Raw genomic sequence first — 27,738 nt, 5'->3', positions numbered from 1 at the left:
TAGACCCTAATCTTCTAGTGTTTCAATAATAAGCTTCTTCTTTTTTTAATCGAGAAGGATAGAGAACTGTAGGATAATGGGAAAGAATATTCTAAAAGAATTACTAATAGGTTCTTAACAGGATATATTTATTTTAATCAGTACATTGTTTTGTGTAACAGTTTATTCTGATGCCAGATTCTATGATTTTGACTATAAATACATGCACATAAATTAAGATATGGTGGTCAGATTTATGGATACAAGACAGAAATCTGATAACAGTGACATCAAGTTCATTAGTTATATGTATACAGCTTTTTTTTCTTATGTCTAGAACTTTGATTGGTATGTCACACCTGTTGATATGCAATACAGGTTTAGATTTGCACTGATGCTCCTTTTTATCTTTACACATTATTTTGTACTGTTTGTTCTTTCTTTTTTATTTCTTTAATAAAAACAAGATTCATTTTCACAGAAGTTTATGAAACTGCTTCACTGGCACTTTGTATTTTTTAAAAGGCTTCCTAGTTGATGATCTGGTAATTTTGAGAAGCATTATTGAATTTGGCAGCCTGCAATTCTTCTTACAAATCGCATATTGAGCTGCAAATAAGTAGGAAAAAAACCTCCATCATCTCCAGAACAATTTAACCACAATTCTTAGCACAAGACAAATATGGGGCTCATAAGAACATAAGAATATAAGAAGAGCCCTGCTGGGCCAGGCCCATGGCTCATCTAGCCCAGCTTCCGTATCTCACAGCAGCTGACCAGATGCCTTGTGTGGGAGCACACACAAGACCACAAGACACTTGCATCTCACCAGTGGTGTCACTAGGGGGGTGCAGGGGGGATGGGCCACACTGGGTGATATGCACAGAGGGGGTGCCGCGCACAGGGCGGTGACACGCACGGGGGTGACGCGCACGGGGGGGGTGACGTGCTAAAATTGTGGTGGTTAGGAGTAACCCCATCATATTATATATCGTTGGATGCAGAATTTCGAGTGGAATGCAATACAAAAAACCAGAGTGAAATATCTTCTTTCTATCAAACGTTATGGCCAAAAAACTGGAGAACACAAAATGCATGGATCCCTTCTGGTGGGTCTTGGACAGACTGTCATTCTAAAAAGTGGGTCCCAGTGCTAAAAGTTTGAGAACTGCTGCAATAAGGTGTTAGTAAGTTGACACCCTTGGGGGGGTGACACCACTAGTGACCAAAATCACTAAAATCATAATTTGGAAGAATAATACCATCATGTTATATATCAATCAATGTGTAATTTCATGCAGAATGTGTTCTATTCTATCAAAAGGTACAGCCAAAAAACCAGTGGGCGCGGAGTGATGGTACATCATCACGCCACCACCTGGGGTGTTGCCCTGCCCACGGTGCTGGCATCCTGCACCGAATGATGGAAACCCTAGTGACGCCTCTGCATCTCACTGCCACCTCCCTTCACCTAGCATTCTAGGATTTACACTCACATTTAGCATTTACACTCACACCCCCCAGCAAGGACACCAGATTGCAATTGGGTTTAACTTGTGCTACTTTATTAAACACAGGGACCAATTTTAATGCTTGAAACCTACTGAATATACTTTCCCTCACTCGCCAGTCTGGTGTAGGTGAAAAAACTGCCATCCAAGGCCAATTCCTACCTGGCCTTCATAATGAGCTCAAACCTAATGAATTCCCTTAAAGATCTAATTAGAATTGCAATAGCTACATGCATTTAAAATTTGAACTATTGTCTTGAGGTCATTTCAAGACAGGCAGCAAACTGCACATCCTACTTTGCATTCAGTACTTGGAAGCTCTGGTCTTGCTAGGAAGTCCAGTTGAATCAATGCACTGACTAAGCTGATGTACGTCCCATTCAGACAAATAGATCTTGTGAACCCGTTTGAAGCTCAGAGCAAGAAGAGTTTTCAGAGTTCAACACCTGGCAGCACACATTACTCTCAGTTCTCTTTGACAAGGAGAGCAATGCAGTTATTATTCACTGCTTTTTTTAAAAGGACCATATCCTGTCTTGACATAGTAAACCACGGACTTTTTCAAAAGGAAACATGATGGGTTGATAACATTCTTTTGAAAAAAATATGACCCTTTTTCATTATGCTACTAATATTCAGTGTCATCTGATTTCTCTCATAGAAAACCTGGGTAGGAATTCTATACAAAAAAATTAAAGGTACCTTTGCATATCAATCCTAAAATGTCACTTGAAAAGGCTTTCATTGCCTTTTGATGATCAAGCTACATCCCAACATTGTGCTTGTTTGGCATTCATAAGGTAACTATCTCTTTGCATGTTGCTTTATTATGTCTTGCAAATACAAGGGAAATCAAGTCTAACCTAGAACAACACTTTCTGGAAGGGAAAACAAAATACCATGCTGTGTTTTTGGAAGTACAGAGTATATCCACAGCGACTTCACACATTTGAGTTGGCATGGTAACATACTTGTATGCAGCTGTACCAAACTCAGTGTTTAGATTGTTATGCTGCAGTAGGTTTATTCTGAGGAGAGAGCATCCTGTCACTTTCCCCACAGGTCCCTCATGTGAACCAGTCAGATGGTGTGCAGTAAACTTCAACCCATAGAAACATGATCTGGGTAAGCTTTTGGTAGTCTCAGGCACCACAGATGTACAAGTGATACAAAAGTAAGCTATTTTGATAGGAATTATGGCAAATGAGAAATTCTACCTGCCTGCCTGCCTTTCAAGTGAGATAAGAGGAAGATGCCAGTGTGGTAACAATGATTCAATCGGAGAGTCCCATGTTGAACTGTGTGACAGTGGCATAGCTACTGCAGGGGGTAGCAGTTGCACTGGGCATCAAGCTTTAGGGGGGGCAACAAGTTGAGCTTGACATTACTGATCAAAATTGTGAAAATGTATGTATGAATAATACCATCATGTTATATATCATTGGAAAGGTAATTTAATGCAGCATGCAATGAAACAAACAGCACTGGAATATCTGTATTCTATCAAAAGTTATGGCCTATTAACCAGAAAATGAAAACACAACTGACTTGTGGAACAAAAAGTGGATTTGCTTAACTCCAAACTGACCTGTGAGGCTGATTGTTCTGAGTGCCAGTGAGATGTTATTATGATTCAGCATGGAACCAAGAACTTTTTATTTATTTACTTAATTAAATTTGATTTTGTCATGCGGTGGGGAGGGAGGGCTACAAAATCTTATTTGACCCCAGGTTGCAGATAGATGCCTTAGCTATGCCACTGACTGGGTGGAGGCACCAGAGCAAGTGGGTGGTGAGCTGCTGTGGGGAGGAGGTGGGTTCCTCCCAATTTTCACTTTTAAAAAAGCCTGGGTGTGATGTCACCTCCAGCTGTGAGGTGGAGCCTGGGTGTGACATCACTTCCAGGGCAACATTTTGAGCTTGGTACCAGGCTACACGATTGTTAGCTACACCACTGCCGTGCAGTCTTACACGGGGCTCAGGAGCCTGTGGAACAGAGCTCCACCTGTCCTGCCCTCTCTCTTGCCTCCACCCCACCCTCTCCCCACCCTCCCCCACCCTGGAACGCCTCCTCCCCACCTCCCCACACACCCTCACTCACCTCTCTGTCAACAAGTGGTCCAGGCGACTACCAAGCAGCAGAATGCGGGTCCAGTACCAGAGCTGGCCCAGCACAGCCTCACACTAGCTCCAGTGATGGGCCCACGGTTAGGGCTAGCAAACATGCCTTACAGCATGTTTGCGACAGTGCGCACCAGCAGTGAGCCCGTGTACAGGGTTCTGGATCGGGCTCCAAGGTGGTTAAAATTTTAAGACAGATAAATCTTCTATGACACCCACCATGCTTATTCCAGTTCCAACACACACACACACACACACACACACACACACACACACACAGAGTTTTATAAGTAGTAATAAAATGTATAGCATTTTAGTATAGTAAAAAAGAATAGTGTATTAGTAGTAATGAGAGCTATATGCTGCCTCCAAATTCAGTGGCAGTATGGGTCAAAATACCAGGCATAGAGGAACAAGGGCAGGAGAAAGGTATGCCCAATTCCTGCTTGTGGGCTTCACAAAGGCATCTTACTGCCCCTGTGAGAAACAGAGTGTCGGTCTAAATGGGCCTTGGACCCAATCCAGCAGGGTTCTTTGTATATTAAGTTCTTGCACACCCACAGTAAAGAGTACTCTAACCTGTTTAGGCTCAAGGGATCAGAGAACTGAAATTGCAGAATGGAAAACCCATTAGATCTTCCACTTGATTGTATTAGCCAAAGTACCAAAATTACATTGCTTACCCAAGAACAGCAAGCAGTCATGTGGCCGAATAAGAAGGATAACTATTTTCTAAATTCAGCTTAAGCAAATGTGGTTAGGTTGGTATTTATAATAGCTTTCAAGGAAGTGAAACAGGTTTAAAAAAAAGAAAAAAAGAACACCAATGCAATCGGCAACAACCTAGGACTGAATTGCTTGATGGGTCCTATGAAAATCTTCTGCATTATGCAAGAAGCAAAGAATCAGAAGTGTCACCCAGGCAGTTCAATGGGGCTTAATGTAGATACTGAACCAGCTGTGCATCAGCTTCAATATGTGAATGTGCATTGCTGGATCAGGGAAGTGAGATTTGCTTGGAACGTTTGCTCAATGTTGCAAATATAATTAGCACAAAGAAGTATCAGTATTTACCTTAGATATGTTTACATTTTCCAAAGCATTAGATGGGACTTAACTGGCAAACAGCAAAGCCAGACAGCTCTGCGGACCACCTGATAGACATCCGAGCGAGGATTGTATGATTAATAACTCTTGTCTTCTATTTTGTTAAGGTTGCAAGAAATATGCCATGTGAGGCTGCCAGTTTGAATGGAGGCAATACCTCCTACAAAGCATCTTGAGCATCATCAGGGTCTTGTGGAACAACATTCTGATTAGCTAAGTGAAAATGAATCACAAGTGTTGGCACACAGCTCTGCTACAGTTTTTATTCAAAGAATGATCAATTGGTTGCAGAGTTGATGAAACATTAACACAGAAAGATCAATCGGAGGCATGATATCCTTATGTGACTCTGAGATCCTCTGCTCAAGGCCTCAGAGGTTCCACCATCCTCATCAGACAGGGATCATAATTACCCAGATATGGTAATTGGGGACATTAATTCAAGCACGCAAGCGAGATCTGCTGTCACAGCAGGAACTCCTTCACTACCAGCTGGCTCCTTCTTCCTCCACTGGCACAGCAGGATCATCAGCCTGCCACTGACACAGCGGCAGGCTCCATTTTCAATCTGTTGTAGCTACACCCTGTTGAAGCAATTCGGTTAATTGCAGGCATCAGCCTTTAGATAAATCTTTTGCATTGCTCGTTATATCCTTGGAAGGATAGCAATCAAGCGGCGTTAGCGGAGCAGTGCGGCATGCAAGGCTCTGGAAAGAGAGCCAGAAGTCCACTCTGGGAAGCAAGAATCTCTCATAAGTGTTCAGGCTGTTAAAAGTGCCTTAATTGCTTCAACAGGCAACTGTATATGATTGCCATAACTCTGCATTATTCATAAACACCTTAGATTCCAAACTATGGCTTCATCTTTTCCATAATATTCTTACTCAGCTTTTTATAATTAGACAAAACTTGGAGTCCAGCCTTAAAAATAAAAAAATACATTATGCATGGCTTTACAAAGTTATAATGCCCCCCACCCCACATTAAATAAATAATGAATTTGGAATCTTTTTTTCATGCCTTCTTGTTGCAAACTTCTGTTTAAAAAAAAACCTGAAGCATAACCACATTGGTGTTGCCTTTAGGTTTTCAAGTTTCCATTTTTGAAATCAAAAATCCCAAAACACATAAATAGGGGGAAAGAATGCTGCACATTAATACCCTCACAAGGGGTAGGGGGAGCACAGACTTGCCAAAGCGGGACAGATGCAGAGCTTTAGAGGGGTTCCACTCACTCACCCACTACCCCTTCTGCAAAACTGTCTCTGCTCTTCTTTGTCACATATGGGCTACGGTTTGGGGGCAAGGGCTGCCGTGTGTTAACCCCATCCAGAACAAGCTGAATACCACTTCGGTCACTTGCACCACAGAAGGAGATGTTGTACCTGCATTCTGGTACCCTAGTTATTCAGGGATCCAGAATGCAGGAAGAAAGTTGCCCAGGATTCAGTGCTTACCTCTGCAGACAATATGGGAAGAGCAGGGGGTGAACCATGGAGCATGTGAACATAGAGGGATATGACTCGTTGGTGCACTCCAGTTTCCCCCTCTATCCAGGTAAATTGTACCCACTTTTAGAACACCTGAAGATGACCTCATACAACAGATTTGAACTAGTGTACCTTTGATTAAACTTAGGGTCCAATTCAACTTTACAGTGCGGATGCAGCTGTAATGCAGCTCCAAGGAGGCCTCTGTGACTGCCCCCTCACTGCAAGATGCCCCACTGACACAGCTGCATCAGTGCCAGAAAGTTAGATAGGATTGAGCCCTACGTGCTACAAATAAACTAAGACGTGGACAGCGAATACATTCATGGAACCATTGGTTTTATTTCTATTCTGCTGTAATACTAATTTCAATGACAATGTCCAACATGTCTTTTTTTACTTTTGAATTATTACTTTTGCATAACAAAATTTATTCTTTAAAAAATGAAGGTGGGCAAACAGTTCCATGTCACAATGGATCTTTAATAGTACCATCACATTAAAAAAAAATGAAGTAATTGTTCTGCTCTATTTGGCACTCTGCCTGTACAGCTTGGGATGGACTTTGACTTTTTATATTTGACTTGGCATCAGCAGGCCTCATTTGGAGAGACGTATGCCATGTGGGACACCACATTTTAGAGGGAAGAGAGAGAGGAAATTGGAAAGAGTTCAGATGAGAGCAATAGAAATGATGGCAGAGTTAGTAAATAAGGCCTCAGAAGAAAGAAGGTTAAGAGGATTGAGCAGAAGGAAGACTGAAGGGAGGGCTTATTCTCTTGAAATATATAAAATACTGTTATGCAAAACCTCTTGGACCAATTATTCTCATTAATTCACAAGCACAAAACAAGCTGTAATGACCTTAAGTTGCAGCAAGGGAGAATTTAATATTAAATGAGGAAAAAGATCTCTCAGAGATAGTGATGAAGCAAACTTCTTTTGAGGATATATAACAGAAAGACTGTACATAACTCAGCGGCATCATGGGAACAGTGTAAGGCTGTTTAATCGAAAATGTTAGAAGTTTGCTTTTAACTTCAAATTGGCTTCCATATACAGCAGAGACTCTCAAACTGGGGCATCACAATGCCCTAGCCTAAGGACCTCTGCCTTTACAGAGGACCTACTCCAGCTCACCACAAAAGTAAGCTGTGTGCAAGGGCAAGTCTGGGTTGCTGTATATGTGATGGGAGGTACAGGAGACTTTCCTTGTTATGCTACAGCTAACTCACACAGAACCACCCATTGCAAAGCTGTAGTTCAACATTCAAGCTGTTCTGCAGGCCCCTGAACTCCATCCACATGCCATGAACAGGAACAGGATTATGCCCCTATATTGGAACACATGGCTCTGTGAGAAGAAAAATAATTCACAGATAAAATGCAAATACCCCTGCATAGCACAGATGGCAGTCCATCTATTTACCACAAGACTATAGTCACTTGAAAAACATTCTGTTCCTTGCTAAAGGACCATTGCTCTAAAGATTACTGTCATTGACCCAGCTCTTCAAAGCATTTTTGAGACGACAGCAGGGCTAAGATTGAGGTTTAGGTTGATAAAAGAACTGATTGGAAAGTTCAGCTTGTAGGAAAAGGTGCCAACATTCCTAGTTCTCTAGAGGCAGGAGTTGGGGGGGAGACACAATTTTCTTTGCAAGCACAAGATTATTAAAGCCAGCTTGGCAGAAAAGTCAGCCCCAAGGAAAGGAGTCAAAGTCTGAGAGAACAGTGACATTTGTAACCATAGCAATAATTCTGCAAACGACTAATAATCAAGAGTCAATAATCAGAAAGATGTTCTCTGAAGTGAAGGCTACTAAATTACTTCAGGGAGGAAATCAATTATCTCCAAGGCAGCTACAGTTCCACAACTCAATATCCAAATTTATGATAGCTGCTGGAGGATCTTGACATTCAAAACCTTTCAGCAAGGAAGTTCCCATGTTTCCTTGGGCAAAGTGATTCTCCTGCATTAGGGGGACACACTGTTGACAATATCGTTTAATAAGGTTGTGGGGTCCTGGCTTGCAGAGGGACCCTTGTATTTGCAAGAGGTATTTCTTGTATTTGCAACAGGGCCCTGGAGGTTCTGTCTCCTAGAGCAACAGCCCAGCCCCTGGGGCCTCAGCAGAGAGTGTGGGAGGAAGGAGGATACATCACCCAGGCCCTTTGGCTCCTAGCCACTCTATAGTTCATAGGCAGGTTAGGTTCTGCTCCCTCTAGCTGCCTGCCCCAGACTGACTTCATCCTTTGCCCAGCTGGGCTTTATGCTCATGACCAGCCCCTCCAGGCCCCGCCCCTTCCTCCATGGGAGCGTTAAAAGGCTGATTGGCCTCTCCCAGCCCCTCCTCTCACTACTTGTGAGAGCCAAAAGGCTGTAATCTGGTGTTCCTCCCCTCTCCTGGCTCTCCACATGCTGCTGGCCTTGGGGCCTGTCTCCTCCTTGCCTTGAGCTTCCCTCTCACCATGCAAGCCTGTTCTCTCCAGGTTTCCCCCAGGTAACCCAGGGGGACCCTGACAAAGGTGTTCCTTCGTCAGAGAGGTTAGAGACAGGAATGTTGTTTTTATGGCTTCTAACAGAATCCACACGTCATTCATCTACATCAGGGGTGGGTGAACTTTCAACTTTAGGGATCCTGGACATTTAACAATTGTGTAGGAGAGAGAATTTCAGCAGGTGTAGCCTGCTGAAATGCCCTCTTCTATACAACTGTTAAAGGGCTAGGATCCCTAAAGTTGAGAGTTTGCCCACCCCTGATACACCGTGGCCAAATTTTGATACTGTTACTCCAGTAAATCAGGTTGATTTATTGGTTTGGGAATCGGACTTGGGCTGCAATCCTAATCACACTTTCCTGGAACTAAGCCCCACTGAAAACAATGGGACTTACTTCTGAGTCAATTAGCATAGGATTGTGCTGTTAGACCTGGAAGATCCAGGTTCAAGTACCCACTCAGCCATGAAGCTTCCTGGGTGAGCGTGGGCCAGTCACTACGTCTCAGCCTCACCTACGTCACAGGGTTGTTGTGAGGACAAAAGGAAGGAAGGAACCACATACACCACCCTGAGCTCTTTGGAGGAAGGGCAGTATAAAAATGTGAAAAATAAATAAAATAAATGTGCACTTTGTTAAAGTGTGTTTGGAAAAAAAGGGGGAGTTCAAAAAATGTTATAGGTAATCCTGAAACTTGTCATAAGAGTGGAGAAACTTTCCAATGTTCTCAAATGTAGAGGGGATGGGGCTGAAGGTCAGTGGCAAAGCACATGCTTTGCCTGCAGAAGCTCTCCAGTTTAATCGCTGGCATCTCCATGTAAGGTGAGGGGAAGACTCTTACCTGAAACCCTTGAGAGAGAGTTCAGACAGTACTGAGCTAGTTGGATCAATGCTCTGATGATGTAACACTGCCTCCAATGTACCATGCAGGCTTCTTTGCAAGTTATGCTGAGTGCATGCCAGGGGTGGGCTAGGATCTCCCTCCCATCTGCACAAGTTTTCATTATAACATTCAAAGACAGCAAATAGGAGGACAAAACCAAGTTGTCCTGTACCTTCTCATAGCATATCCAGAAGAGTGCAATTGCCCCTGTAATACACAAAAGGTAAGAGAATGCAGGCTGTGATCCAAAAAGCAGAGTTATTTGGCATTGAAATGAATTAAGAAGTCAGTCCTTCTTCTGGCTCCTAAAGCTTCTATTCCTGTTGAGGATGTGCTGTCTAAAAGTCAGATCGGGCACTGAAGTCTTCAAAATCTGAATTCTCCACATCTGCCATGTTCTAATCCAAAATTTGATTTTTTAGGTAATCTTCAGCAGCATTATGTTAGTAACAAGTTGTGCTTTTCACATTTGCACACTTCGTTCAAATATTATTTCTTTTGACAGATACCAAATTTAAAAATAGATCCTTGAAATGTAGTACTGCAATTCACTTTGAACTTTTATTTCATCAATGTTTGGTTCCCAAACTGTGGGTTCGTGGCCCACCAGTGGGTCACAGCCCAATTATTGGTGAATCATGAAATTGACAAGGCAGATTAGGTTGTGGATCAAGGGTTCAACAACATATTACCAGGGGGGACCACTGCTATCCAATCACCATTATAGCCACAGAGGCTTGAACGCCTGGTAAAGTGAAACTGTTTTTAGGTGGGTCCCAATGTGAAAAAGTTTGAGAACCATTGATCTATGCTATGGTAGCAAGGGTCAAGCACTAGAACAGATTACCACCACCATGGGGACCCAGAGATGAAGACATTGCTTAGCCACATCTGGGCCTCTATGCAAGTGTCCTCAACATCATGTCAAGCCTTTGTCCTTGGAAAAACTCAGAATCTCCTCTGAGATGATCCAACTGGACACTCAGGGAGAAGAGGTTTGGTCCAGTTCTGTTTATAATGTTGATATTATCAACATAGAGGCAAGAATAGCTATTATTCATCCCTGAATCACCACTAAGGAACCAACCCACTCTCAGAAGTTATGACATGCTGAGGTCTTGAACTTCCAGACCTTGCTTGTATCTCACGTTGTATAGTTGCACTATAGAAACTTTGGAAGCTCCTGCTCGACTGGATTGGTTTGTAAAGTACCAGAAGTCTCTTCTGGCATGTTCCCTAGTATCTTTGTGGAAGAGTTTCTATAGATTAATTATGGTCAGGACTATCAGGGCAGAAACCAATTTTTGACAAGTCACATCAATAATACTGGAAGCATAGCAGAATTGTTGGATGCACCTTCCCTTTGATTAAAATGACACTGCTTCTTAAGTTAGTGTTGGAGAATTATCACAGCTGCATTGTCTACAGCAGAGCTCTTCAAACCCCAGCCCATGGGCCTGATCCAGGATTTGGAGAAAGCCTTCCCCCGTCCTCATGAGTGGAGCTTCCTGTTCTGCCATGGCACCATGGGTTTTTCAAACAGAACAGGTCATAGAGATGCTTTGGCAGTCATGTCTGCCTGGACATCCTATGACACAGCCTTCTGGGAGACTGGGCAACAGATGCAACTGCCAAGGGTGTCCCTGTGACCTGTTCTGTTTGAAAAACACATGGCGCCATGGCAGAATGGTAAGCTCTGTTCGGGACGGGGAGAGCTTTTTTGAGACACAGCGATCTCCAGTTTGGAGACCACTGGTCTACAATAACAGGGTGTGTATGCAAGTAGATATAACAATAAATTATTCCCAAATTATCTAAAGAATTGCCCTTTTTAGACTTAAATTTTGCAAAGAATACTTCAAGAAGTGGCTTACCAATATCATCTACTAAGGGCACAACCCTAACCAACTTTCCAGTATTGACCTAGCTGCAGTGTAGCCCCAAGATAAGGGAACAAACATGCCCTTACCTTGAGGAGGTCTCCTTGGCTGCTTCCCCACTGCAGGATACAGTGCATGTCGGGCCGGAGGAAAATGGCCGCCTAGTAGGTTATCTCTGCCAGCCGCTCCTAGTCGTTTCTACATTTTTTCTTCTCTAGATAGGACCTCTGGTTTACTTCTTGTCCTGGAGGTCTTAGAAATTGTCCCTGACCCGAAAGGCACTGGCAGCTCCTGTTTTGTTTACAACTACGTGTGGATTACAGTGGATTGTTATTCCAAATCTTGAAACGGGGAGACCATGGGGAAAAAGAGGAGACAGAGAAACCGTTCAGAACATGGTAACTCTCCTGGCAAGTCCTCAAAACAGAGACGCCTGGATGAACTCTCCTGGATGCAACATGTGAGTGACCCTAATTTTATCTCCTTTAATAAGTTTGCTGTCCTTGATGTCCAAGACACCGCCGTGGAGTCAGAAGAGGGAGACCAGTGCCCCCCCCTCCCTGCTGGGAGATATCTATGACTCACAGTCACTACATTTTCCCTCTCTACAGGACAAGCTCTCGCTACAGGAAGACAGTGCTACTAGTAATCAGTTTTTAACTGTTTTAGGAGATTATTCCATAACAATGGGGAATATGATCGTATACATCTGCCGGCAGTTCAACTCTATTTTATCAAAGCTGGACTTGCTTCATAAGGATATCCAGAGCCCTCTTCTCTCACGCCCCCATCCTGCACAGTATTTGGACACTCACTTCAGACATCCAAGAAACCCACTCCTGTATGTAGAAGGGGTGAGTTCAGAAGCCCATGTGAACTCGGCCTGTCACTTGCTGAGAAACCAACTGATGTTAGTGATCTGGCACACGCCCCTTAACTGGGGAAAATGGACAAATAAACCACGAGCACTCTACTCACTGTCCAGGCTACTCTGTCTTGACATACACAACTTTGATTTAATTGAATTGATTAGGCTCCCTCGGTGGCACCAAATGCCACAATGTTCTCACATCTTGTTGAAATTCAAGACTCACAGGATTCCTCGCTTGCTTCATGAGAGGAAGTACATTCTTGAAAAATACAGTATCTTCCAAAACCGGGTGTCTGGTGAAATGCAAACTAATCTACTATTCCAGAGAAACCATCTGAAGCCTCCATTATCAGTTTCTTCTGCAGTTCCAAGGCCGGCCAATTTTGGCCAGATGCCCAGCCCTCAGTCAGGTGATAAGTGTAATCAGCTTGCTGAAAACACAGCTGATCCTTGGTCCTCATTACACTTGGATGTTATGTCAACAATCTCTGATCTGAAAGCAGCCACTGACAGCTTTGCTAGTCTACTACTGAAGGTAAAAGCCTCACTTCCAGTGCAACAAGGCAAAGCACCCAAGGTTGCATACAGCTTACCTAATGTCCAACACTCAGAAACTGGGAAAGAAAAGCCTAAAAAGGAAGAGCCCAGCATTTAGCAGCAGCTCCCAGGCTCAATCACCGGTTCCCAAGCTTCCACCCAAGGTACCAGTAAATTTGCCGCCACGGAAGAAGAACTTCAGACCCCAAGAGAACCTGCACAGGTCTCTGAATGGACAGAGTACAACTGGAACTGCTGTATCCTTGGAGCCAATTGCATCAATAGACCAAAATGGCCTTCTTTGCAAAGCATGTGCACCTTTGGACACCATCAGTGTACACACAGAAATAGACTGCCCAATGGAGATCATGCCTGCCACTCCTAGGTGCCCTGTGAGGATTACAAACTCATCCACAGAGGTACAGGATGAGCCTCAGACACAGTGTGTGTCAGGAATCATCTTCTGGGGAATTCTGTGTTCAGCTCAGAGGAGATCTCAGACACTGGTGATATCACTCAGTGTTTGCCTAATGCTTCTTCACTGAGGCTACAATGCCTCCTCAGAATACTAGTCCTCACAGCGGTGATACAAGCTCCCAGTCCATGGACCTACTGCTCCAGCTGGATATAGATGAGGACACACTAACCAGAGAGGCTCTGGAGGCATACAGAGTTCTCCCTCTACAAAAGCAATTACAGATGGTCAAAAAAATTGAGGTGGTTTGGCAGGAATTAACGAACATTATATTGACCCAATGTTCTTCTGCATCTTTGAAGAGCTCATCTCTACGAGACCCTCAAACATAATCTCTAGAAGCAGACCCCCTTCGGAAGTTGCCCATTCAGGCTGAGATCCACCAGGAGCCTCCAGGTGGAGGAAATTTGCCTCCCTCCCCTTCTCAAGAAGAAGATGAGATTGTGGAAGGAGCTATAAATGCCTTCAAGAGCCTTCCAAGGATGGAACAAGTAAACATAATAAAATGCCTGGATAAAGTTAGAGCAGTACTTATTAGTCCTAATGAGGAAGCTCTGACTGGCAGAACAGATCCTTTGGTTCTTCCAGAGCAAGCTTTGGGTCATCAATCTGAATCAGAAACTACTTCATCTGGGGAACATGTTATTAATTCAAGAGATTCTGTGCTATCCACGGAGGCAAACTTAGCCTCATCTAGCTATGTGTCTCATGCCCCCCTGGAAATTGAGAACCTGCCCATGAATGAAGATTGACTGATCAACCCTTCTCTTGACTTGGTCTCTCCCTTTTTGAGAATCCTGTCCTGGAATATTGCAGGATGGAGGAGCAAGGCAAATGACACCAATTTTTTAAGTTATCTTAGAACCTTTGATGTAATTATGTTGCAAGAGATGTGGGTCCAGGGCCAATTGCATCTTAACAGATATAAAGCTTTTTTGCTCCCTGCTATTAAACCTAATTCTAGTGGGCGCCCATCAGCAGGCTTAGCCATACTGGTGGCAGAGCATCTTAAACCCTGCTCCCTAGCCACAACTTCAGGGTGTTGTAAGATGCAAGCTTTAATGATATCCTGTGAAGCTATTGATTTATTATGTATTAATGTTTATATCCCCCCTTTACTTAACAGTTCTCAAAGATCCCAGCTCTGGAGTGACCTCTTGACTGGTATAGATGACCTCAAGAGGGACCATCCTCTAGCTCAGGGGTGTCCAAACATTTTGGCAGGAGGGCCACATCATCTCTCTGACACTGTGTCAGGGGCTGAGAAAATAAAGAATTAATTTACATTTACAATTTGAATATATTTACATAAATGAATATATTAGAGATGGAACTTAAATGAATGAATGAAGGTCTTGCAGTAGCTCAAGGCCTATAAAAGGCCTTACACAAAGCAAGGCCAACCTTTCCTTCACTGCCAGTGCTACATCACAAATGTGAAACAGCAAGTAGTGGAGCAAGCCCTTGTCCCACAGCTCACACGAGAGGTCGAACAGTCATCTTCACCCTGAGAGCAGTTGCGTCGGGCAGCACGGGCTCCAGCAAGTCTCCGGAGGGCCAGAGGCTCATTGCAGACTGGGGGCTTCCCGAGGGCCTGATTGGGAGCCTCTGAGGGCCGTAAGTGGCCCCCGGGCCGGGGTTTGGGCACCCCTGCTCTAGCTGAAGTTGTTTTGCTGTGCGACCTGAATTCCAGGGTTGGAAACTCTAATCAAATCTATTCTAGAGCATGGATGATGGATGAAGAAGATTCTTTCCCCTCATTTTGTACATTAGACAGATGGTCAAAGGATTCTCATTACAATGCTAATGGCTTGGCCCTTGCAAGATTTTCCATTATTTCTAATCTGCTCTGGTTTAATGGGTTAAAGGAGTACCCCAATGCTGGTGAATTTACATACATGTCCCCTCGTGGGTCAAGCATTGTAAACTATGCTCTAGTGTCCATGTCTTTGAAACCACATGTGAAAGAGTTTGGCATCGGGGATCTTACCATTAGTGATCACTAACCCTGGTACTTGATCTACACTCGGGGAGAATGGCAGCACACCCAGGGGTTGAAGTAAACACAGAGAGTAGTGGCAAAATTATTGTGAACAACACCCTTTCTTTAAATTTCCATCAGTTAATTAGGGAGTCATTAATTAATAAATAATTAATTTATTATCAGCCATTTTGAAAGAGCCTGACCCCTTTGCCCAAATCCAGTCATTTGAAAGCCTAATTGATCACATCCTTAGGACCCTGGGTTCCAACCCCAAGCGGAGCACTACACATAGTGTGTCTAATAAAAAGGACCGGTTTGATAAAGAATGCAGAGACCACAAGGCATTGATCAGAGCAACTTATTTGGCCTTCAGAAAGTCTAACGCTCCATGTGAGGCAGTTAAATATTTTTTCTACAAAAAACAATTTAATGCCTTACTGTTAGATAAAAAGCAGAAGTATACCCATGCTCAATGGATCAAGTTGTTGCAGGCGATACAGCAAAAAAATAACAAACAATTTTGGGCCGTGGTATCAGGCTCTCTTAGCTCCCAAATGTATGACCCAGTCATAATCTCTTCTTCTATGTGGATTAAACATTTTTCAGAATTATTTTTTGATAAGAGCAAATCCCTAGATACCCGACCTGACTTTACTTTTTCTGATCTACCTATCTGGCCCCCTGTGATGTCCATGGAGATTATACAGATAATAGATCAATTGAAATCAGGGAAAGCTGCCAGACCAGATCAAATACCACCTGAACTCTTAAAATGTGATCCTGAGTGGTGGGCTCACTTGCTTGCACTCTTCTTCACAACGATCGATAGAACTGGCTTAGTTCCCAAAGATTGGGTCTCAGCAACAATCATCCCAGTTTTTAAAAAGGGTGACCCTAACCTCCCTGCAAATTACTGGCCTATCAGCTTGCTCACAAGTAATAGGCAAAATTTATGTGAAATACCTAAGTAATAAGCTTTTTACCTGGATCAGCTCTAAGGATATCCTAGGTCCTGAGCAATCAGGATTTTGTCAGGGCAAATCAACAATGGATAACTGCTTAATTTTATCTCACCTACTCCATAAACAGATTAAGAAAGCCAAGGCAAGACTCTACGTGGCTTTTCTTGATCTAAGAGCTGTGTTTGATTCCACTGATAGAGATCTTCTTTGGTCTAAATTAGCCAGCATGGGGATTGATAAAAGACTATTGATGTTAATTAATACTCCAACACATCATGTAAAGTCAGATATACCAGGAGTGGTAGCCTCGCACACCCCATTGCTACAAACAAAGGGGTTAAGCAGGGATGAATTCTGACTCCCATGTTATTTAACCTGTTCCTGAATGATTTAGCCCCAGCCTTGAAGACAGTGGATGGTCACTGCCTGATACTTGGGTCCTGTCTAGTGCCGCTATTATTGTATGCGGATGATGCGGCTCTTATTTCTCAAACAAGAATTGGCTTAAAATGTCTACTTAATAAATCTATAGAGTATTTTACATCCAACAAGTTACAGATTAACTACTCTAAATCTAAAATTATGGTGTTTGCCAACAACTGGAAACCATTTAAGTGGTCATTTATGGGCAACAAAATGGAACAGGTAAAGACATTCAGATATTTAGGCATTAATTTCCACTACAAGCATTCATGAGTTTCTCATCGTAATGCAGTCCTAAATGCACCAAAAATCTCATCCCTTGCAGTTTCTCTTTTTTTTTTTTTTTTTTTTTAGCCAAGGTAACAGATATGTCCTGGCTGCTTTGGAGGTATTCAAGGCTAAGGTACTTTCGCAAGTTCTTTATGGCTGTCCAATCTGGCATAAGGCCTTGAATCGTTCAACTGAGAGCATACAGGCCTCCTTCCTGCAGAGAATCTTGGGTTTTCCCAGATGTGTTCCATACTCTGCTTTGTGTCTTGAAGTGGGTTTTATCAGACTCAAAATGTTGGTTTGGTTGAGATCAGTAAAATTTTGGCTTGCAATCCTCTTCAATACTGCCCCATATGGGCTAATATACCAGCTTCTTGCTGATCCAGTACTGCCTGTGGAGGTTGCGGATACACTCACCAAGCTTAAATCGATAGGACTAGACACAGCAAGCCTGGGTATGATTGGTTTAAGTCAGGGGTGCTCAAACTTTCAACTTTAGGGATGATGGACCTTTAACAAGTGTATAGAAGAGAGAATTTCAGCAGGTGCAACTTGTCATCCCACAGATGACAAACTGCACCTGCTGAAATTATCTCTCCTACACAATTTTAAAGGTCCAGGATCCCTAAAGTTGAAAGTTTGAGCACCCCTGGTTTAAGTGAAGCCTACAGGACTATCAAGGAAAGATTGCTCGATATTGAGCGTCAAGAGCTATTCTGTGCAGCTAACACCATTTGCTCCCCTCTCCATCTGCACATCCCAGGCAGTTTTGGGAAGCCAGCTTCTTTCTTTTATCATCTGCAGTGCCCGCAGGCTTGCAGAGCATTCTCCCTTGCGAGATGCAATGCATTTCCATCAGCTCTGCTAGCGGGCACGTTTAGTGGCATTCCCTACTCAGAGAGAAGATGTACCTGTGACAGGAACTGTGTGGAAACATTATATCATATATTTTTTTATTGCCCACTGCATGACACCCTTCGTAAGAACTATCTGACTCCACTGCTGAACAAAATGCAGGGTTGGGAGGATTCATTTAAATTACAAACTTTTCTTTGTATAGAGGAAACTGACTGTCTTGACAAGGTCGCCAACTTTGTTTCTGGGATTCTGGCAGGATGGAATTCTAGGTCTTCAGCTATATTATGGTGAATGGGGGAGGGGGTATTGGATGATTATGATTGTTTTATTTTATTGTTGTGTGTGTGTGTGTGTGTGTGTGTGTGTGTGTTCTGGATGTTTATTGTTCTGTATTTCCATTATCTATGCCAATAAAGGTCTTATGTATGTATGTAAGCAGTGTATGTCACATTGGCACAGCTATGTCAGTGCTAGAAATCTGGTTAGGATTGCGCCCTTTGTCTATCCAAATTATGCAAAAATAAAATCCACAAAACAAAATGCAGCCTCTGACTTATGTTGCATTTCCAATGTGAGCCTTGATGCTTAAAAAAAGAATTTAAAACGTCCCATCTCCAATATATTTTATAGACTCTTTCATGTACTAATCTACTAGATATTGCCTCTTGTTCCCAGGATTACTAAGCTATTATTCCAATGAAAAATTCACTCCCGGGCTGTCCCCTTTCTTTATAATTGCAGTTAATGTGAGGTGCTTATGTACTATATCAATTTAATATCTGATATGGCCTCTGTCAAGATATTACATCCTGCACTTACTGGGTGATGGACTCTAGCCTAATAGGGCTTTTCTGTCTCTAAGTACTCTGATCCAGTGTCCATTTTGCTATTCAGATGGAACAGTGTCTGCTGAGATGGAAAACTAGAAAGCAATACTTAGATGGAATAATTTAAATTTAACTGCAGTTTGAAAGCATTTGTTTTAAATTGCAATAATAACACAGAGAAGGCACATATGGAAAAGCTGATTCATTGGTCGTGAATATATCACCCAGAAATATATCTCCTGGTTCATAGAAACAACGTTATGCTTGAGTATGTCTTTGCTTAATTAGGAATGAACCTACTACGGACAGCAGCACTGGAAAGCTGAGATACATGCCGCACTGAGAATGAATAGCATGATGGTCAATGAACTGGAAGAAACAGTGGGCTCCAAAGAGGATTAGCCAGAGAAAGCAAGAGGAAAGGGGCCTAAATGCATGTTACATGCAAATGGGGTAACAAAGGACACAATAGAAGAACGCTGGAGGATCAGACCAACAGTCCCTCTAGTCCAGTTTCCCACAGCAAACAAAATGCCTCCAGGAAGACCATAAGCCGCCCTTCCCTGTCACTGGTCCCCTGCAATTGGTATTCATATATTAATTGGTATTGGCACATCCTGTCTCTGAACCCGAAGGTATCACACAGCCTTCATGACTAGCAGCCCATGAATTTATCTAATCTCCTTTTAAAGACATCTGAGTTAGTGGTCATCACTACATCTTGTGGTGATAAAGCCTTATGCACCAAGTGAAAAAGTGCTTTCTTTCATCTGTCCTAAATTTCCCCAGTGCTATCTTTCAAACTGAAAAGCCACTTCAGGAGGCTAGAATATAGAGTGAAGAGGTGGCAGAAGAGGAAAATGTTCTTAGTCTTTCCCCACTTGCCATTTCTCTGTCTTAAATTGTCGCCTACTTACCCTATCTAACAGGGGTCCAAAACAATGTCTGCCTAGCAAAGGGTTCTTGGAAGAATATCTTTCCATTTCATTAACACTGTTTCTGCCAGCCATAAAGTTGGAACACATATTGCAGTGGCATAGATGAACTTGTTTAGGAAGCGTCCAAAATGTGTGTTCCAGTCACAGTATCTCAATGAGGGCCAACTACACGTTAAACAGGTAAGCCATAATAAGCTCTCTTGCCTTTTTTCAAATAAAAACTAAATGCAGTTACAGAAGAGTCCCAAATTGGATCAAGACTACTGTACTCGGGGAAACAGAGTTTAACTCATTTCACCTCTGCTGTTTTCTTGATTTAGGGCCCAATCCTACCCAACTTTCCAGCTTCGATGCAGCTGCAATGCAGCCCCGAGGTCAGGAAGCAAACATTACCTTATCTCACGGATGCTTCCATGACTGTCTCGCCACCACAGGATGCAGCGCATGCCCCATTGGCGCAGATGCATCCGTGCTGGAAAGTTGGATGGAATTGGGCCCTTAAACTGACTTCCTGGAAGCTGCTATTCATCATGGCAGAGGGATAAAATGCAGGTAGCCATGTTATGGCATCTTCCCATAATAAGTACATACAGTACGTTCTCTATAACGTATGCTGCTAAGGAATGTATGCTTCCGGCTACTTGCCGGAAGGAAGGAAGGAAATTTCAAGGGGAGAAATTGTGCAAGGGAAAAGGTATTGCCCTCTCCAATACTGCAGGCCCTCTCCTATTGGGATCCCTTCCCTGGCCACTTTTAATTTATGTTAAAGAAAGAAAGCTATAGAGGAGATGGGAGTTGGGCATTTGGTAAAAATCCCTGAATTTCCCCTTTTTTGAACACTTCTAAAACCCCAGAGGCTTTGTGATGTGTCAGCACCTTAAAAACTACTGAGACATCCACTTGCAGCAGCTCATGTCCTTTTTTGACTTCAGCACTATTACAGAAGGGATCACATGGCTCCCAGACAAATCTTAGGTGGATTGCGTGCCTTCTCGCCTGGATTTCCCTCAAAGGATTCTGCCTAACCCTTCTGCTGTGATTAAAATGGGTCACCAAGCCCATTTGGTTAGGTGATGGCATGCCCACTGGTTCTAATGCAACCCATGGGATGACCCTATGACATTTGCAAACTTAAGCATTTTTAGTGCATGAATAGGGATGCTCCAAGTTATTGCCTCTGGTTTGTCATTAATGTTCCACATCTGTGCATTAATGAAGGACTTGCCCAGTTCTCACAGAAGTGCAGGAACTGAACTTTTCTGATCAGGGAAAGAAGTTTTCAAAGGTGATTTGTCTTAGTGTAGCTTCCCATTCTTGGTGGTGGCAGCAGAAACCCATAGAACCACCCAATAGCCCAAAACTAACAAGTGGGAGAAGAAAGGGGGATAGCAGGCTGTTGCAACTGCAAGACATTGCACCCATTTTACCCTCTGTTTTCACTTCCCACATGTACTCTCTTCTTCCACAGGATGGGATGCTGAAAATTAAGGGTGACACCCAAAATGGCTAGGATGTGCTCTGCTTAGCTTAATGCAGGAAGATGGCTAGGGGCCCAATCCTATCCAATTTTCCAGTGCCAGTGCAGCCATGCCAGTGGGGCATTTGGTGGACAGGCATTCACAGATGCCTTCTCAAAGTAGGGGAACATTTGTTCCCCTACTTTTGGGTTGCATTGCAGTTGCACAGGTGCTGAAAAGCGGGATAGGATTGGGCCCTTCATTGGCTAGGCTTGAGAGTGGAGAATACAAAGAGACTGCAAATGGGTTCTGGGATTGTGGTAGGAATATGCCTGCTGGGGACGCTGATGGAAGATGTCAAGGAATGAAAAGTAGCATAGAGTGGGAAGAGACCCACTGAGTGAATGCTAAGTATGAGAAAAGGGCTAGATATGAGGACTTTTCCATTGGGTCCTTGTTAGCACTTCCTTCTCCAAGTAGTTTGTTAGGCCACCTCATCACCATTACTAAAATGATGGAATCTTTATTTAGTGGAATTAAGAATAGAAGGCTATGAATCACTTTTAAAATATGTAATTACCTGGAAAGTGCTCTGTTTTACTTAGGTTTTAAAAGTTCCTTAAACACGGGTATTATTATCTATATTGGTGGTTTAAAGTTTTTGATGTTGGATTTTACTGTTCATGTCTCTGTGTTATATCAGTTCATGCTAGCAAGATAGACATCACCCCCCTTAAAATACCCCAAATGGCACCTGAAAGTGACTAACCCAGGACCTTATTGCATGAGCCACAGTGTATGTGTTTATTGCAGCTGATAGAAAAAAGCAAGCAAATTAACGTTTGAGCCAGCAGTGAGGCCAAATGCAAGTCACAGGCTGTACAGATGTGCATTTATGGGACTGTGACTACTTCCTGTGTAAGCTCTTCCCCCTAGCCTTCCCGGTCTCTCTGCTTTCTGACCCTGTCCAACATGCCAGCGGTTTTTGAAATCAAAAGTTGCCAGTCCTTTTTGGAACTATTAACACATAAAATTGGAAGCTGGAAATAGCAGCTGATAAATGCCATTCTCAGAACTGCAGTAAGAGCAAATCTTTTTGCTAAGAGTCATCTCTGCTTCTCAGTAAGTCACTCTCTCTTACCCTCAGACACATGCTACAGATAAAAGGCATATACCTTGAACCAAGAATTGCGACACAGCGCATAGTAATGGTGGGTTACATAAAAAGGTAAGATGCAGCCCAACGGGCCTATAAACACCAGTCAGCCAGAAGAAACGCAGAGAGCTTGGCTGTGTATTTTTACTGTTTTGTGCAGTAAAGAGTCGCTTCTATTTTTGCTGCAAGATCATTTTCAAGAGAGGTGTACAGGCTCTCTGCAAGGACTGTAGGTTTACAGTATCTGCTTTCAACAAACTTTTTCTCCAGGCTAAACAGATACTTGCTACTCACATGACAGCATACGGGGGAGTGATGCTGAGAAAAGGAGACAAGTTGTGGCTAACATTTTTGCTTGTCTTGTAAGAATAATCTGACTAATGTCGGAATGATTCCATCAGTACTGTCAGAAATAACTCTAAGAACCCTCCAGGTACGTTGAAAACCTTAGCATTGGCTGCAGCTTATGCAAACTGGATGCCAAAATGACTAGAGATTTCTGGAAAGTTACTAAGCAATAACACTAAAGACCTTGACTTATGTTGATGAGTTGGAAGTTTTCACTTTGCTAATTAGAACGAGAACTGCTGGACTTTCTGCACCTTTACAAAATGGTCTTATATGGCATCTAATTACTAGTTTGTACGTGACCATACCCAGAGAATGATAAAAATTGATTGTTCTTTTAACAATTCCAATGGGGAATTATCCCTTATTAATCATTATTTCACTATGCATTGATTAACTATATTGTACTGTAAAATGATGGATGTTCACATCCTAATGACATCTCTCACCTCTGCCTGAAAGTCATGGAGGTTGCGATTGTGATCTGTAGACAAATAATTGTTCTGATGCTTAAACTTAGTCCAGTACGGAGAATAATTATTAGGTGCTCCAATAAATATGGAGTTTAAAGAATATGCAGTGCAATTCTATGAATGTTTATTCAGCTGTAAGTCCCACTGTGCTTACTCCAAGGTAAGCTTACTCCAAGGGGCTTACTCCAAGGTAAGTGTGCATTACAGGACCAGTTTAATTGTGTTAATCTTAACTTTGTCAAGGCACCTATGAAGGCATCTAACTTCCCATACATGAGGACAGAAAAATGTCTGTTGCAACGGCTACCACTTTTAGAGGCTGGATATAGTTTGCTGTTCATAATAGTTCTGTCCTAGCATTAAAAAATAGCTGAGTGCTGTTTTCACAGACATGGGGTATAACCTCAACCTCCTGAAAGCTTGCAAGCACACTCCACAGAAAGTTAGACAGGCCTAATTTTGTCCCTTGCAACCAAAGGTCACAGTTGCTTGAACTACACTGAACTTTGCATTATGCTCACACGATCTGACCTTATGTATACTTGATTGTAAACCATCCCATAGAATGTACAAGGATGGATGTGTTCAGGGTTGCAGCTCTTCTCTCTTTGTGCTGCTTCATGTGCTAATTTGGAATACAACTACCACAGTTGTGGTTTATTTCAACCAAGACCCCCAAACTTCCTTTGTCTGAAACTCTATTGGGGGATTTAGGAATAAGGTTTGCCATGTATGGTTACAAGTGCTGCCTGGCACCAAATCAGATCACTGGACTTTTTAACTCAGCATTGTCTACTGTGACCAGCAACAGCTCTCCAGGGTTTCAGATGCAGGTCTCTCCCAACCCCACCTAGAGACACCAGAGAATGAACTTGAAACCTTCGGTTTGCAAAGCAGGTCTATACCACTGAGCTATGGCCCATTCCTTATCAGCTAAGAATCATAGAATCATAAAGTTGGAAGGTGCTTAATAGGACATCTAGTCCAACCCCACATATTTGGGCACACTAATCCTACAGGTTTGTGCAGCTATGTCAGCAAGGACGTTGCGTTGTTCTGATGTAGCTGCAGTAGCATAGTACATAAAGCAGGAATCTTCAAACTATGGCATGGGGGCCACAGCCAGCCATTTTTCTTAGATGTCCTACATTTTGGGGTGCCTTGTCCTCTTTTGCAGTTATGATATCTGGTCACCCTGAATGGTGACAAGAAGAGGATGAAACTGGGTGGGGTGGCTGTAGGATGGGGTGGATTCAGTGGTGATGGCACACTGCCTCCCTTCCCCTTTCTCTCCTTAGACTTGCTATTGAAACCACTAGCGCAGGTCTGAGGAGACTCATTGTGAGTTGGGAGGCTTACATAGGGGTAAGGAGATTAAGGGCTCAATCCTGAGCTGGGCCAGGAACTGGGGCAGGACTTGTGGAGCTCTGCTCCACTGGATCCTGAACTCCATCTTGGGTTGGAGTCTCTCAACTCTGCGTTGGCAAAATAGCTGCCGCAGACTTGAGAAGCCCCACTGCAGGAGAAGCCCCCATTGCAAGAAGACCTTTGTCGGCTGCTGTGGTATCACAGGATGCAGCAGTAGCCACTTTGCTGCCACTGCACCAGTTAGCTTGCCACCTTTAGAACTGGGCTGTCAAATCCCTTTCCCTGCTGAAACCTCCCGATTCGTGTGCATGTGTTTTTGGTGTAGCTGCACCAGTGGCGGGGGCAGGATTGGTTATGCTTTATTCCTACAGCAAGACTGAAACTGTATTCTAGTTTCCCCTGATAATGGGGAATGATAAATGCATAAATCAGTACTGTTCTCTTTTTAAAAAGGGGGGGGGAGAAGAACCACACACACTACTCTCCCCCGCCTGGTGTAAATTGCATGAATTCAAAACTTAGGCACATAATTCATAAAATATAGTTTTGAGTGCTCAAGCACAAGATTCACTGTCTTGACAGACTATTCGCCCTGCGCATATCTAATGGATAACATGACATTAACATCATGACTGCATTTGTAGGAAGGAAAGAATAGGTTTCATTCTGAACTTCCAGAACAGTTTCACGGGAAGGTTCAGTGAATTTGTTAAACCTGGAGAATTAAACATAATCGGCAGAAAATGATGAGGCTTCTTTATGATTTATGCATTTGCAAAAATTTGGATAAAAATTACCAAAGGTTAATATGCTCTCTATGAAGCTGAAACTGTTCAGAACAGTCTCATATCTGCATAGCTAGCAGTCTTCTGACACCTAGTGGAAAAGAAATGTAATAACTCTCTAAACCATCTACCTATAAAATATGTTCCTTATAGTAGAAGCAGAAAGTAGGACTCCACATTAAGACAAAGTCTGTCAGCTTTTTGATACCCTAGAAGAGCAAAGAACACATTTGTTCACCAAATCTGAGGCCATTTTGCTAGATGCAAATGTATTGGCAACCTTCAGTCTCGAAAGACTATGGTATCGCGCTCTGAAAGGTGGTTCTGGCACAGCGTCTAGTGTGGCTGAAAAGGCCAAACCGGGAGTGACAATCCCTTCCACACCGGGAGCAAGTGCAGTCTGTCCCTGGTCTGTCTCCCTGGCTATGGGCCTTCCTTCTTTGCCTCTTTGCCTCAGACTGCTGGCAAAGTGTCTCTTCAAACTGGGAAAGGCCATGCTGCACAGCCTGCCTCCAAGCGGGCCGCTCAGAGGCCAGGGTTTCCCACTTGTTGAGGTCCATCCCTAAGGCCTTCAGATCCCTCTTGCAGATGTCCTTGTATCGCAGCTGTGGTCTACCTGTAGGGCGCTTTCCTTGCACGAGTTCTCCATAGAGGAGATCCTTTGGGATCCGGCCATCATCCATTCTCACGACATGACAGAGCCAACGCAGGCATCTCTGTTTCAGCAGTGCATACATGCTAGGGATTCCAGCACGTTCCAGGACTGTGTTGTTAGGAACTTTGTCCTGCCAGGTGATGCCAAGAACGCGCCGGAGGCAGCGCATGTGGAAAGCGTTCAGTTTCCTCTCCTGTTGTGAGCGGAGAGTCCATGACTCGCTGCAGTACAGAAGTGTATTCAGGACGCAAGCTCTGTAGACCTGGATCTTGGTATGTTCTGTCAGCTTCTTGTTGGACCAGACTCTCTAGATGCTAGATAAAATGCAAGATGATACATAAAAATAAACTAACACATTTTCCCTTGCAAAAGTCCCAAGAAGGCATTTTTCATAAAGAGAGGTATTTGGAATAAAAATAATCCATTTTTTGTCAACATGTTACAGTTTCAAAGTCTCAATGGATCTCTTAATGCTTCATTTCTTTAAATAACATACCTAGTGAATTGCGTCCTAATAAGTAAGGACGCATCCTCTACTTCTTTAACTGTCATTTAGTTGAAGAAAGCAAGTCCTACTGATTTCAGTGATGCTTACAAGGAAATCTACAGAACTTTGCAGCCTGCTAGGAGTCATTCAGGTGATCACTTGTCTTGGTGGAGCAGTCCAGTTGTAAGTAGCTGGGCTTAATGCATCTAGAGACAAGGGCCAGTGATGATACGGCGGTCAGCAGAGGAGGCCTCTGCCAATCCTGCCCCCTCCCAGATCCAATCTATCTAGTTCCACTCTTCCCCCACCCAGAAATGCCCCCTCCCCGCCTCCCCCACTCCCCTGAATTTTCTTGCACAAGCCTAGCTGCTTCATCTGGTGCTGCTCCTGGATGCAGTGCTAGAGGAGCAGTGTGGGCCTTTGAGCTGACACGGCTGGCTCACAAGTGGTCACAAATGTGCTTTATGGCATGTTTGCCACACTTTGAGCCAGCACAGGGATGGCTGCCCCGGCTCAGGCAGATTTTTGGACTGCACTGTCAGTTGTGTTTTAGGATTTTCATAGCACCTTCAGGACAAAGTAACAGTAACTACTTACATACTGAGTACTTCCTTACTGAGAAGTCACCAAAAACACCAACTGAAAAAATATTCTCTAATGCAAAAGGATTATATGTGGAACCACATAGTTATCATTACTTTGATATTCCATGACATTGACCTAAAATTACTGTTTTCAGGAAGGCTTTTGTCTGTTATATCTGTTATTTATTTGTTTTAAAACATTAGAACCCATCTTTCCCACTTGTAGGTATTCAATGCCATGTAACCATACTTTCATACTTTCATTACATATGCATGGAAGTGGCATATCACATATATTCTCTAAAACATGTATATATATATATATATACACACACACACACTTCTCAGAGTTCTCTCTGCTGCCTGCTCCTATAAACATCAGTAAGCAATTTCAGATGGACGTGACCATCTTTATTTTGTCTTGGGCTACCTTTGCATGTGCATGTTTAAATTTGCTTCCTTTACAGCTTGTGGTCCATGAAGTGAAGCATCCAAAACAGGATACCACATCTATTTCTACTGACATGCTAACAAAAAGGAGCTACTTTTGACGATACAGAAGCATAGTAATAAAATCAAAGATAACTCATAACACTTAGTTTCATCTTAGTTTCCTTAGTTTCATCTTAGCAACATTGGAGAAGTTAAGTGTTTGGGTTGATACCACATTTCGAAAGCCATCTTTCTCCATACTCTTATTATTTGGGCTGTTCTTGATTTCTCATCTGTAAAATACAGATAGTAGTAATGTATTTCCCAAAGTCACTGTGAACTGTAATAAGAAACATAAGCTAGTTGGCATTACAAC

This window comes from Tiliqua scincoides, chromosome 3 (genome assembly GCF_035046505.1).
Source record: "Tiliqua scincoides isolate rTilSci1 chromosome 3, rTilSci1.hap2, whole genome shotgun sequence".
In the NCBI taxonomy this organism is placed as follows: domain Eukaryota; kingdom Metazoa; phylum Chordata; class Lepidosauria; order Squamata; family Scincidae; genus Tiliqua; species Tiliqua scincoides.
Note: the sequence above shows the minus strand (reverse complement) of the source record.